The sequence below is a fragment of the Podarcis cretensis genome (assembly GCF_951804945.1).
Source record: "Podarcis cretensis genome assembly, chromosome: 5".
NCBI classification, from domain to species: Eukaryota; Metazoa; Chordata; class Lepidosauria; order Squamata; family Lacertidae; genus Podarcis; species Podarcis cretensis.
In genome coordinates this window covers 22683343-22697227 of record NC_137174.1, presented here as the reverse complement: position 1 = coordinate 22697227, position 13885 = coordinate 22683343, and the positions used below count along the sequence as shown (strand labels likewise).

The 13885-nt window shown below is 41.5% G+C and overlaps 1 protein-coding gene and 1 long non-coding RNA gene across 3 annotated transcripts in view; both read right to left on the bottom strand.

Annotated features, from left to right (window-relative positions):
- Nucleotides 1-13885, bottom strand: part of NRG3 (neuregulin 3) — a 610117-nt gene that overhangs the window by 241205 nt on the left and 355027 nt on the right. The window lies entirely within an intron of this gene.
- Nucleotides 637-1249, bottom strand: LOC307216016. Its single transcript, XR_013838883.1, has 2 exons — nucleotides 986-1249; nucleotides 637-844 (listed from the first exon to the last, which is right to left on the bottom strand). It is a non-coding gene; the product is annotated as an uncharacterized lncRNA (long non-coding RNA).

Genomic DNA, 13885 nt, shown 5'->3' with positions numbered 1-13885 from the left:
TCTTAAAACAGTATCTCTTGAACCAAGCCTGATTTCCTAAACTTATTTTTACCTCTCCCTCACCACACACTTCTAAAACATCTGTTCCACACCATAATGTGCAGCATTCATTGCTATTTGCTGATGTGTGTGGGCCCTAATCCAACACTAGCATTACAAAGTGGAAGGCAACAAGCCATCTCTCATCTCTTATAAAACCATATGCAAGGAAATAACATGAGAACAAAGGAGCAGCTCTTCCCCAAATCAAACTGGTATGATGGAGCGAGTGAGGAATGATGATCTCCCCTAATCCAATGTGAATCACTTCATAAAGACCTAGGTCTTGGATTCTGAGAAGCCACAGGCTTCTCCCAGAATCCTATTCCTCCCGGGTGCCCTCCAATCAAGCTCTCTGCACTTTTAAAGAGGAGCCCAGCCCACAACTTGAGAACCACCACCATCTTGCAGCATTTTGGGCCACTCGTTCTAAGAGATATTACATGTATCTATCTATCTATCTATCTATCTATCTATCTATCTATCTATCTATCTATCATCTATCTATCATCTATCATCATCATTTTATTTGTATGCCGCCTTTCCATAGTTAAAATAATGCTCAAGGTGGCTTACAGCATGAAAAGATTTACATAATTGAAATTGAAATACTTTATTGTCACTTGTACAACTTGTATACAGTGAGATTGCACGAGCACCCCCCACTCAACTCTCTTAGTCTTAATTCCCCTCGTTTACTGACGCACACCCACCAAACCCGAAAGTCACTTGCCCTGTTGTTATCTTTTCATTCAGCAGCCTAACAGCCCACAGATAGAAGCTGTTCTTTACCCTGTTGGTGCGACTAATCATGCTTCTATATCTTCTGCCTGAGGGCAGGAGATCAAGAAAGTGCCGGCCAGGGTGTGAATCATCCCTGAGAATTTTCCTCACTCTCCTGAGGCAACGTCGCTATTTCATCCAGCGGATTCATGGGAGAGCCCACAATATCTTGTGCTGTATTCACCACCCTCTGTAGGCACTTCCTATCAGTTGATGTCAAACCAGTGTACCACACCATGATGCAGTAGGAAAGGACACTTTCTATTGTTGACCGGTAGAAGGAGATCATCAAATGTTGATTGACATTGTTCTTTCGCAATACTCTGAGGAGACGGAGTCTCTGTTGGGTTTTCTTAACCACCTGGGTTGTATTTATTTTCCGAGTAAGGTATTCACTGAGTTAAACTCCTAGGAATTTAAAGGAAGAGACTCTCTCCACACAGCCCTCCCCAATGTACAGCGGGGCTAGTTCTCCTCTCTTCCTCCAACACCATCTCCTTTTTCTTGCTGATATTAAGGTGCAAGTTGTTCCCTAGGCACCATGTAGATATCACCAACATAGCAAAAGTCATAAGCAATAAATAAAACAAATCAAAAAGTACACAACCAAATGGAAAACAATTTTCACATAAATCATGAAATCTAAAGCTAAGAATACATCATTAATATCAATCACAATTAAAAATGACATGGATAAAAAATAAAAACAACTAAAAAAACAAAAAGGAGCCCTCTGTCCAGCAGCAGCAGCAGCAGCAGCAGCAGTCCTTTATGGAGCCTGCCAGGTCCCACCCCAACCCAGGTGGAGAGAAGCAAGGCAGGGAACTTGCCATCCAGAACTTGCAAGTTCCAGCACCTCTCAGGTGGACATTATTGCTATTATAAGAGAACAAGGGAGGTGTTCATGGTGAGTTCCAGCATTTCTTCTAGAAAAATAGCACTGTGGTGAATCCGCTGTACAATTTTAATTTGTTGTGGGGATTCACTGGGGTGGGGAAAAACTGTATCAAATTCATTATACAGTTAAACGTTTGATGATTTGGCTGCAATCCTAAACATACTTTTACATACCTGGCCTTTCTGTACACTGTTGACAAATACCAGGATGCTGAGAGGGTGGGGCAGATCACAGGTGAGGTCGTTTGGGTACATTGGCAGGAGGGCAGAATTGGTTCCACCAGTGCGTCTGAACCACTCTGATGCCATTGTTGCCAAGTTTTGTTCTGGTGGGCAGTAGTGACCCTGTTGCTGGGAGGCCAGGTCTGCAACAGTGCCTTTGCCCACTGGCCACCCCCACTTACAAGGAAATAAGTTTTATTAAACTGTGGGATTTACCTCTAAGTCAACATGTATAGTAGGACTGCTCTCTTATTGCCCTTATGCTTTTAGTAAAAGCAAAACATTTGGAAGTGGTGAAAGAAAAATGTTTCCATTGCTTCCATTGATGTTTGATTAATGCACGGTTTATAGTTAGCTGACAGAGCTGAGGTTTTATCTCTCTACAGATCTGTCATCTGTTTAAAAGACCGAAGTAAAAAGTCTAGAGAGAAATAAATCTTTGTTTGATTCCAACACATTTCACAACTTTCCCTGACTTTTCATAAATTAATCTATTTGTCCAGATATTTTGCTGAGAAGGCAGCCAGGGTCAGACTCTGGGATTAGATGGTCCCATTAAGACCTGATGCAGTTTCCTCTCTGATGCTCTGGAGGGAAGATTTTCTTGTGCTTAATAATTCTTTAAGTAGATTTGCTTGCAATAGTGTCAGCATTTCTGCCTTCAGAATTTTCCAGGATATTTATTATCATCATATTCAACCTGCAGTGCCACAATTCCAAAGCATCTATTTTTTCCCTCAGTTAAAAAGTCAATATATCCTTTTTGAAATACAGGCACATTATCTTTCTTTATCGTTTCTCTGCTCATGGGGTGAGAAGTCAGTTGTGGTAAATATATTTTAATTGCATTTTTAAAAGAACATGTTATCCACAGAATCCCTTTCTTAATGTTTAGTTACTTCAGCAGTTTTTTTGTTTACCATTCCCTGACAAATATAACTGTCTTAACTAAGCATTATGTAGACAGTGATCCCTTGCACCCTGAGAAACTGGAGAGGTTGGATCACAGCCACTGGCTTGCCTCCAACCTCTTCATGTACAACCAAACTTCTCAGCATAGCCTCCAAATATACATCTTGTACATACAAAAGCTCTACACAAATTTCTGAGACGAGAAGCCCTGCAAAAAGCAGAATCTGCTATCACGCAGAGAGCCTCTACACATAAATTCCACCTCCCCTCATACATTCAGTGTACACAAAGTCATTGTCTCAGTAAGACTCTAGTCCATAGTGAAGACAATTGTCACTGAATATGAATGTGTCCACTGACTATGTGGACCTACATTTTGGGGGCCCTGAAGCTGTTATGGGAACCCTTTCACAACCAGCAAGAAGACGAAAGAAGCTAACCACGCCTATCTTCTTTAGTGGGGTTGTTCCATGACAGATCACCACTACTGACTCTCAAATTTTGGGACTGTTGAAATATACACTGGGGAAAAAATCAATTTGAATCTTACAACTCAAATTGGATCTAGTAGACTCAAAAAAGATTTAGCAATGGGGACTAAAGTTGTTTGGGGGCATTTTTGGGATGGGGGCCCTGAAGTTTAAGCTTCATTAGTTTCATACTAGTTCCACCCCTGAGCAATGGTCCTTCCTATTTCCTAATATGACATTTATAAAGTTATAAGACAACTGACACAATAGACCTCTATATATTTACCCACTGAAAAATGAAAATGTGAAGACCAGTAATACAACTTCAATGATTGTATGGTGAGACATGGGAGCGACGGTACTTTTTACACTCACGCCGTTGGGCCTGCTCTCACTTAGATAAATTGCCCCCACCTCACTGAACAACCCTTTACCTGAAGGTTTCTTTTCCTTTCCTCTTAAAATTCTAGCCCAGAGTATCCTGCGGGAGACCTTTATGAGGGGATATTTAGTAAGTTGGAGTCTCAGATAGGTTTTCTTTAAATAAACAATAAAGATTTACCGTATTTTTTGCACCATAGGGCACACCGGACCATAGGGCGCACCCAGTTTTTAGGGGGGGAAATAAAAAAAAAAAATATTCCCCCCCCCCAGCCCCAAAGAGCAACGTACAGGCTGCACACAACCCCTCCCTGCCGGAGGGGTTGCGCGCAGCTATGGAAGAAGGCAAGGCAGCGAGCGGGATGGATCCCGCTTGCTGTTTTGGCTTCCCCTTTAGCCCCGTGCAGCCTCTCCCTGCCGGAGGGGTTGCGCGCGGCTATGGCACAAGCCTGCATTCGCTCCATAGGACGCACACACATTTCCCCTCAATTTTTGGAGGGGAAAAACTGCATCCAATAGAGCGAAAAATACGGTATTTAAAGCAAGACAGTATATGACACTGTGGTGATCGCACAGGGTCCCCGGATGTTTAACGGTCTGTTGATCCCTGTGCCACCACTATGCTCGCTTTCCTGCTGCCACCAACCTGTTACTCTCTGATAAGACACTGAGTTCAGACAGTTGTTAAAAGTGAACCAAAAAAAACAAGTTTATTTTACAAACATTAACAAGTTTATGGTTTCTCAGATAATATTCCTGTCAGTATCTTAACTTTAATTTCTTTACCGGCCTATACCTTCCTAATACCTTCTGACTGATTATCTCAGCTGTTTGACTGACTCCTCTTAACAAATTCTCTCACTCTCTCACACCAGCGTAGCCCAACTCACAGACTTATCTTCTCTGTCTCTTCTAACTCCAGACTGTCTTCCCAACCACCCTAACTCTAACTCTCCCCCGCAAAAAACCCTCTGTGATTAAACCTTATACACTGTTAACGCTGCCCCTTGGGTTCCCATTGGTTAGTCATTTTACAATTAGTTAACCCTTTCCTTATGAACCCAGTATGATGTCACACACCTAGGAGGGCAAACGCCACAAACACAAATGGATTAAACTTAGGTTACTTCAGGAATATAGTGCGATTTCACTTTAATTTGTCCTCAGTTGTTTTTGCATTATAGGTTTGGTTCCTTTATACGGTGATACTTTTTTTCAGTTATCCACCCCTTTAACAATCCTGCCCCTGAGTTACTTTAAGTAATAGACCAAAGGGTTCTCCACACCCCCTCCCTTCACTGGGTCTGGGAGTTTCTTCTTTTCCTTGGAAGAAATAATCTCTCCCCTCCAGACTAGATTTGAGTCCCAAGTAGGCTGTTCCTTTCCAGCTCCTATTTCTCCTGGCTCAACCTCTGCCTCCCAGTAAAATTCCGGTCTATTCCTCCTACAGGACACCACACTTTGTCCTTCACAATATGTTCCGAGTGGAAGTTGTTTTTTCCAGAACCAAGTCTTTCTCCCATTCACTCTTTATACCTCAGCCTGTCTCCCTACCTATGTCACAACCTCTCCAACCTCAATTCCAACCCGCCTCAACCAACCCTCTCAACCCCCACAACTACCTGTCTCTCTTCAAATCATCTCCTTTTAAACTCTCCTTCCTGGAACCATGGCCCATCAGAGGCTGTCATTAATTAATCATTTGCTGGCAGGGGGGAAAAAGAAACACTTGTTGATTCAACCTATCCAACAAAACCAACTTTTTTGTCACATATGGCATCAACAAATAATAGACTCACAATGAGAATTCCACAGGTACATTGCACAGAACATCTACCTAGACTGCCATACTGAAATATAACCAAAGGCTTCAAGGATTGCTTAAATCTTAGATCAGCAACAACTTGTTTACCTTCTCAATTATGGTGGCTAACAAAGCTGGTTGTGTTTTGACGTTTCCTTCATGTATTATCTGAAGACATTTCATTTCAAGTCCTTTTTAGATATAGAGATATACTTTGAACAATGAACACCTTTTGAAAATTACTTTCAAAGTCAAAAGCTGTTTTTCACAGAAATCAAGCATCAAGCACGGCAAATTGATCCTGTCAAAAGGTTGTCTACCATGGTGTACAATGTAATTTTTGTGGGGACTCAATGAAGAAGGGCTTTTTTGTGATATGGAAGGATTAAAATTCCTATTCAAATTATCATGTGCTTTAAATCACAAACTCTTTTAGATTTCTCCAATGTCAAAGGAAAGTGTGCCAGATATATAGAACTAAAAATATACTTTTATTTTAATTCTTCCAAGGGGAGTATGTTGATTACACACATCAGGATTCTCAGCACAGGTGTTGTGATCATTCTGCTTGCTAACATAATCCTAAATTTTTGCTTTGAAAAGAAACCTGCTGTGACATTTTTGAGGTAGAGCTTCATGGAGAACTGCAGAGGCTTTGTTGATTAGTGGTTGATCCCAGGCTACATAGGTGCTAGAAGCATGTGTGCATGTATATCTAGTGTGCCTTGGGGCTGCTGTAATTGCATGTTTTTGTCAATGAAGTATTAACTATCTGCTGTTTGTCTTCCTTGGCTGCGTGTATGCCTTCTGTTGCATTATGACAAAAACAAAATGGTGGTGATGGGCAAATGACTTAAAACCCTCAGTGGAGATCCTTTGAACACAGTGCCACAAGCACTCACAAATTAAACAGTAGACACTTTTGCTACCCACTTAGACAATTCATTCAGAGACAACAGAGACACTGCTTAGTGAGGGGACATTACAACAGAGACACTGCTTAGTGAGGGGACATTCCCCAATTCCAGATGCAACCAGTAACAATTTACCGGTAGTCACTGCTTTTTTGTAAAAAAAAAATGTTTATGGGTACTCTCATTCCGTCTGAGGCTCAGGAAACACCATGACAGGAAATGAGGCCGCCATCTGGGGTAGCAACAGAACTGACGATTCACTGTGCTAGAGAAGAAACTAAAATTTATTTATTTTTAGTTTCTTCTCCTGTTAGATTCACAAAATGTTTCTCTCCATTTCCTATCCCTTTTTCTTCCTAATGATCTGGAATACCTAACATCGGGCATTCCTGAAGGTTTCCTAACCTGCCAAGTCAGGGATGAACTCTGTCATTTCTGTCCACATACTTTTACTTCCTGCTTCCAGCTTTTTTTGACCAAATGTCCCCTGCTGCTCTCTCACTCTCCATTGTCTCTCTTCTCATACTGTACTGCTCCTGTGCCTACCAGTCACCACCTGGTCTCTTGTGATCCTCATCTCCACTTCTCTCTCTCACACACATGACACAATTCTGCTGGTTAAGACACGGTATTTTGGGTACCAGACAACACCTGCCTCTCCCTCATGAAGATGCTCCAAACACAATCTACCACCATCTGGTGCCCCCTCCTAAGCTCCCCCTGTGGACCATACCGAAAATAAAAGCAGGGGGGTCACATAAATGCCTGCTGTTCTGTTGCTTAACTTCAGCTTGCCAAAAGTGTCCCTCAAACTGCCCAACTCTGGAAGACTCTGCAAGTTGTCAACCTGTTGTTGTTTGGGTTGTTGCCAACATTTCACTGTCTGTCTCCATTATCCCAGCTACTATTGATACAAGGCCATTCTGGAGTACTCACTCTGCCTCAAAGAGCTGTAAAAGCTGGGACAAGTGCCTGCCAGCACTCCTCCTATCATTGCTTGCTACCCATTTAAGTCAGAAGGATGCTGCTAGCTGCTGGCTGCTGCCTGTTTAATGACAGTGAGACTGACCTGAAGGAGGAGACTGGCCATTGTAACCTCATCCTGATGCTGCTTGCCTGAAGGATCCAGAAACTGGAGTACAGTGGTACCTCAGGTTAAGTACTTAATTCGTTCTGGAGGTCCGTTCTAAACCTGAAACTGTTCTTAACCTGAAGCACCACTTTAGCTAATGGGGCCTCCTGCTGCCGCTGCGCTGCCGCTGCTTGATTTCTGTTCTCATCCTGAAGCAAAGTTCTTAACCCGAGGTAATATTTCTGGGTTAGCAGAGTCTGTAACCTGAAGCGTATGTAACCTGAAACATATGTAACCTGAAGCGTATGTAATCCGAGGTACCACTGTAATGTGTTTGGGTTAGAAGTTGTCATCACTGTATCTTCAGAACAAAAGTTTAAGTCTTGAAGGAAAATAACTTCTTTTCAACGATCTATTCTAACTTGATCTCTCTGATTCAGTATGTGTAGCTGATGGTTTGTATCATCTTATTTACACTATGAAGCATAGAACTCTTATTTAGCCTGGAAACAAAAAGTAACATTCATAAATATTACAGTGAAAATGCCACAAAGGTTTCTTGAAATATAAATGCCAAAAGAATAGACAACTTTAATATGTTGCATCATTATGAAATATCTTGCTATATGCCAGATCGAGACAAGAGTAATGATAGACGCAGAGTTTGACAGACGAAGAATTAAACAGATGTGCCCTAAACATTTTTTACTCTGATGGCTGCATTCAACATGACATGTTTTTAAAAAGCTAAAGCTCTTGCATGTAGAAAGAAAGAAAAACAAGCAGGAACAAATAGGAAGAAAATATTCGCTCTACTGTATATTCTAAAACGATCTTGAGGAATAATCTGAGCAAAGCAAAAACTATGATACAGAACAACAATGAATAAGTCAGCTGGTCTAAACATAGTAGGTATAATAAAACAACAATAATAGATATCACATGACTATTAGGACTGCAAGGTTAAATGTTCAAATTGGCAAAACATATTTATGGGTGTGTTTTTGAAGGAAAATATGTACAAATGAAGATGTTACTGCTACCATTCATGTTGTCAGAACTAAAGGTCATAATTAGTATTTTATTCTAAATGTCAGCTATGCAAAAGGTGCAAAATAGCTTCTTCTTTTTTTTAAGTAATCTGAATTCACAGATTTGTCCATGAAATTTTGATTTTAGCAATTAAACTTGGCACCCGCCAATCAGCTAAAGCTTTGATTTAGGGAAAGTTTAGGGGAGGAAAACCTCAGGCACAGGAGTAAATGTTCTCCATCTGACCCTCACAATTCTTCCAGTTCAAGTCCCCTCTCCCAGGCCATACCCCCCCAGTGGTTCTGCTGAATGCCCATCTCAAAAGCTTTTGCCTGGCTGAAATACCTCCTTGAATTCTTGCTTGCATGGATGGAGAGATGTGTCTGTCTATAGAAACCTCTGGCTTCCACTTGGTTAGAATGTAGCTTCCTGTACAAAGGTAAGAGTCGCCTTTGTTTCCTCACCCACTTTTCCCTCTGCCCCCATCCATCCACTTTTGGCCTCTCAGACTGCCCACCACAGACATCACCCTGGAAGAGTGCCCATGAAGGAACATTGCCCTTGAACTGAAAAAGTTCCCCAGCCCTGATTTATTTGACCAACATACCAATTAAACAGTGTGACCCTAGATGTTAATGATCCCAATTGTATCCTTCTCTCCCTCTCTTTTTTGCCCTTACAACTAATTTGAAAAAATGGGTCAGGAAACAAAGTGGCTAGAAAATCATTTTCTGAGAAATTTCAGCTGAGCCCTAATCACATCCAAATCTCTCCCAACTTTGGGTTCACCTTATATGATTTGATGTGCAAGGTCCAACTGTCTCCACTGCTGCACCTTCCATGTTCCCTAAATACAGCAGCATTTGTGAAATATGGTAATGAGAGCAGCAGCAGCATTGGGGAGCCCATGCTAGGGTGGCCATGTGTCCCACTTTTCAAAGGCCAGTCCTCTATTTTGAAGGGCTGTCTGTGGATAGTCCTCACTTGGTTTGCTTATGAATCACCTTTCAGATAAATTTCAATGTGATTTACAACCATGCAGTGTAACAACTAAAAATAGGTTTTAAAACAATACGAATCAACACCCAAGGCAGAGATCTGAAAATATTTTCATCCAGGTGGAAAAGCTTGCTCAAGCAAAAGCATTTTCAGTTCTTTCCAGAAGCTACAAAAAGTGGTTCCCTGTCTTTTCTCAACAGAGATGCAGTTCCTGCTACATCTAATTATAGTGACAATTCAAAAAATAAATAAATCTCTATACAAATAGAACCATAGAATTGTAGAGTTGGAAGGGACCATTCAGATCACCTAGTCCAAAACCCGCAATCTCATCTGAGTTATAATTTATTGTATGAGAATTAGTGCCCTCTTCTGTCTTCTGTTTTGTGGGCATTTTTTTGGGAGGGGGGTATACTTCATAACTGGCCATCCTTGTCCCAGAACTGAGACTTCTGTTGTACCCCTTGGGGAACTATAATGTTCCTGCAGTCCAGCAGTCTGCTGTGGCAATATTCTCAGCCATAGACACCTAGCAGCAGCCTATAAGTCTATAAGGATTGAGGAATCTTCAAAGAATATTTAGAAAACTATGGAATAAAAGGAAACATCTTGGCAGAATTAGACTGATCCCTGTATTATATAAATATCAGTTCGTAGGGAGGTAAAAAGAAATTATATAATAAATATGTAACTGTGCGGTATAAAGTAATGGATAGATAAAGTTGTTGCTGTTTAGTCGTTTAGTCGTGTCCGACTCTTTGTGACCCCATGGACCAGAGCACGCCAGGCACTCCTGTCTTCCACTGCATCCCGCAGTTTGATCAAACTCATGCTGGTAGTTTTGAGAACACTGTCCAACCATCTCGTCCTCTGTCGTCCCCTTCTCCTTGTGCCCTCCATCTTTCCCAACATAAGGGTCTTTTCCGGGGAGTCTTCTCTTCTCATGAGGTGGCCAAACTATTGGAGCCTCATCTTCAGGATCTGTCCTTCCAGTGAGCACTCAGGGCTAATTTCCTTAAGAATGGATAGGTTTGATCTTCTTGCAGTCCATGGGACTCTCAAGAGTCTCCTCCAGCATAAAGTACAGTGAGATTAATTGGAAGTCAGTTTTAATTTTTCTCTCTATAAGTTTTATAATTGTGTTCAGTATCAGGAGTATATATGATGATAATTATATTAATCTTGCATCTTATAGTGTGGTGGTTTGTTTGATTTTTCTGTTATTTGTTTGTTTGATTGTATTTTTTTACTTTTATGTGCATCTGTTTTCTCATAAATGTATTTATTTTAAATTTATATACATATATATATATATATATATATATATATATATATATATATATATATAAAGACACCTAGCAGTAACCTTTCATGCTGTGGGAACCCCTTTTCCTTTGCTACAAAGTAGGTTTGTGGGAAAGGGAAAGGGAGAAAATGACTCTAGGAGGATGTGCTTGGGACCACTCATGCCCATAATGATGTCATAAGGGGGAAATCCTACCATTTCTATTACTTTAGGTGGGGAATTATTTGCTTTAACTGAGCTCAATCAGTATCAAGAAGAGGCTTGTATATGGTGAATGAAATCATGGAGGGAAATGCAGGAAGGTTTTATAACACTGTATTTGTTTAGCCAGGTACCCGATACATCCTGGTCTTTTATATGATGGAACGGAAATTCAGAGACTCAACTTGTTCTCCTAATATAGGGTTTTGACTGTTTTCTGAGAACCAGTACTGACTGACAACTGGAACATTTGCTGAAGTACTCACAAGAGTGAGGTGCATATGGACATCTGTCACAAGATAACTGAAGAAGACCATTTTACTGGAGCAAGATGACAGCAATCCTGGATTATTTAAATGTTTGCATTTATCGTTTTGGTTGTAAGAAAGGATGTGTGTGTTTGAAATGTATTGAAGCAGCAAATAAACAAAACAGAAAACAAAAACAGGTGGTGGTTCAGGCATAACTGCACATTATCACTTGATGCTGCCATAAGCAAGGTTTTCTTGAATAGTTTTTTTATGCTGACAGATCTATGCAGTTATATAAAATTTTCTTCAGTAGCCAGCCATTTCAAGGATTTTCTGTGCTATTGCTTTTAAATGTTTTTAATGTTTTCATATTATTGTACACTGCCCTGATATTTTAGGAGGGAACAATTTATACTTATTTATAAATACATAAGAAACACACATATGTAAAACAGCCCCAACTTTTATCATGATCAATTGTGGACTGGGCCAAAGTTGCACAATGACAGATACCGAAGCCTAGTGATTCCAGTTTGTGATGTTGACGCAACTCTGTTTGTTTGGGCAAACAAAGAATTCAGAAGTGTATTAACCACACACCTTATTCATTTCCTGACAGAATGACCCTGCTATTGTTTATGGGGTCAATAATGCCTCAATGAAACCGGCAGTGCAGTTAAACTAATGTGTGTGTACTTGTGTGAATTTTCAATGGATTTCTTTATCCTTCCATGAATACCTACATCTAAACAAGCAAATGAGAGGAAAGCAGTTAACACTTGTCCCCTGCATGATGCCATCAAACTTGGGTTATTTATGAGGGGAAAGATATTTGGCTGTGTCCCTCACTTATCCAAATAAAGCTTCTGTCCCTATCATGTTTGTTGTATCTAATCACTACAATCATGCAAATCTAATTTAGAAAGCCAGTCAACTGCAGCATAACCTATCATCTGCTCCACTAAAGTGTTCCATGGGCATTTTTATTATTATTATTATCGAATAACTTCTGCTTATATTTACAGTATCCAAACCACTGCATTTCTCTAGGGAAGCCATTGGGTCTCAGCCAACAAACCCCACACCCAATATGCAATAAGGACAAAAATGCTGACCTTCTTTTACAGAGCTGCTTGAAAAAATAATTACTGTGGCAATGTATGTGAAGCATTTCAATCCCAACTAGACGATCTTTTCACTAAGATCTTGTATTGGATCCTCACAACCCTTTTCCCAATTCTGCCTTGGGAATGGCTGTCCACTAATTTTGAACTGTCTGTTAATAATAATATAGAAATCCTGATTTCTAAAACGGTAGATGTGTGAGTCTGTCACAGTTAAAACAACAAATAATCTTGTGCCATGGCTGTTTTCAGAAATAACCTGGCCCAGTAATACTATCCTTCCAGGGCTAGTAGTTCAGCTGCAATTAACTATCATTAACATGCAGTTTTGAGAAGCTTCTCTGAGGTGCTTTTCACAAGGCCTGCTTCCAGAAGTCTCAAAGTCTTGTAAAGCATAGATTGGTACATGTCACTGAAGGTGGGTACTCCTTTCCTAAATCCATATTTTCTCTTGTTAAAAGGTGAGGCTGGAATTACTGGATATATTCCTTTGACTATGCAGATATTCTTCTGTAGTGGGAAAGTCATTCCCCTCCAATCCATTACAGTCATACCTTGGAAGTCAAACGGAATCCATTCTGGAAATCCGTTCGACTTCCAAAATGTTCAGAAACCAAACCATGGCTTCTGATTGGCTGCAGGAAGCTCCTTCAGCCAACTGGAAGCCTGGAAGCCCTGTCGGATGTTCGGCTTCCAAAAATAGTTCGCAAACTGGAACAGTCACTTCCAGGTTTGCGGTGTTCGGGAGCCAAAACGTTCGCGAACTAAGCTGTTCAAAAACCAAGTGTCAGAGCTGCCCCTAGGTCCCAGCTCACAGAGGACCAACGCCCGATCGTCGTTATGTACAAAAGCCTTTATTGAAGTTCAACTTCCATTCCAAAGCCGCAGCGCGCAGCCCTACGTCATAAACCCTAGACCGGCGAAGTCCCATCTGAATCTCCTCCCCTCTGACACCAGTTTAAGATCCTAGCCCTGCTCCACCTTTTCCGTTGTTCTCTCCTCCTCTGGGTCCTCCTGCCCACCGGGGCTTTCCCCTTTCTGGACTCTTCCGACGCTGAGTCGGCTGACTCCTCCCCCTGTCTCCGGCGGGCTTTAGGACCCGGTTCCCAATCCTCATTCTCTGCTGTCCCGCGCTCCTGTATATTTGAACTTGCCTCTTGCGCCAACCCAGTGACCTTCCTCCTGACCGTCACACTGCTTCTGTCACTGCTTCCCTCTTCTGGGATACTGTCCGGATCTGACCTCCCCTCCGTTGTCTGGCTCTCCGATGGAGGCGTGGCCAGCCCTGACTTATCTTCACTCCCTGGTGTGGAATCCTCTGCCCTCGATACCTGGGACTCTTCCCCCCCACTATGCTCTGGTTTCCAACTGCTACTCTGGGAGTCCCTGGTGGCCCCTTGCTCCTGGAGTGTCCCCCTTGGGAATCCCCTTGCCCTGGCCACTGGCGCCCCCTTCTGTGAATCTTCCGATTCGCTGGA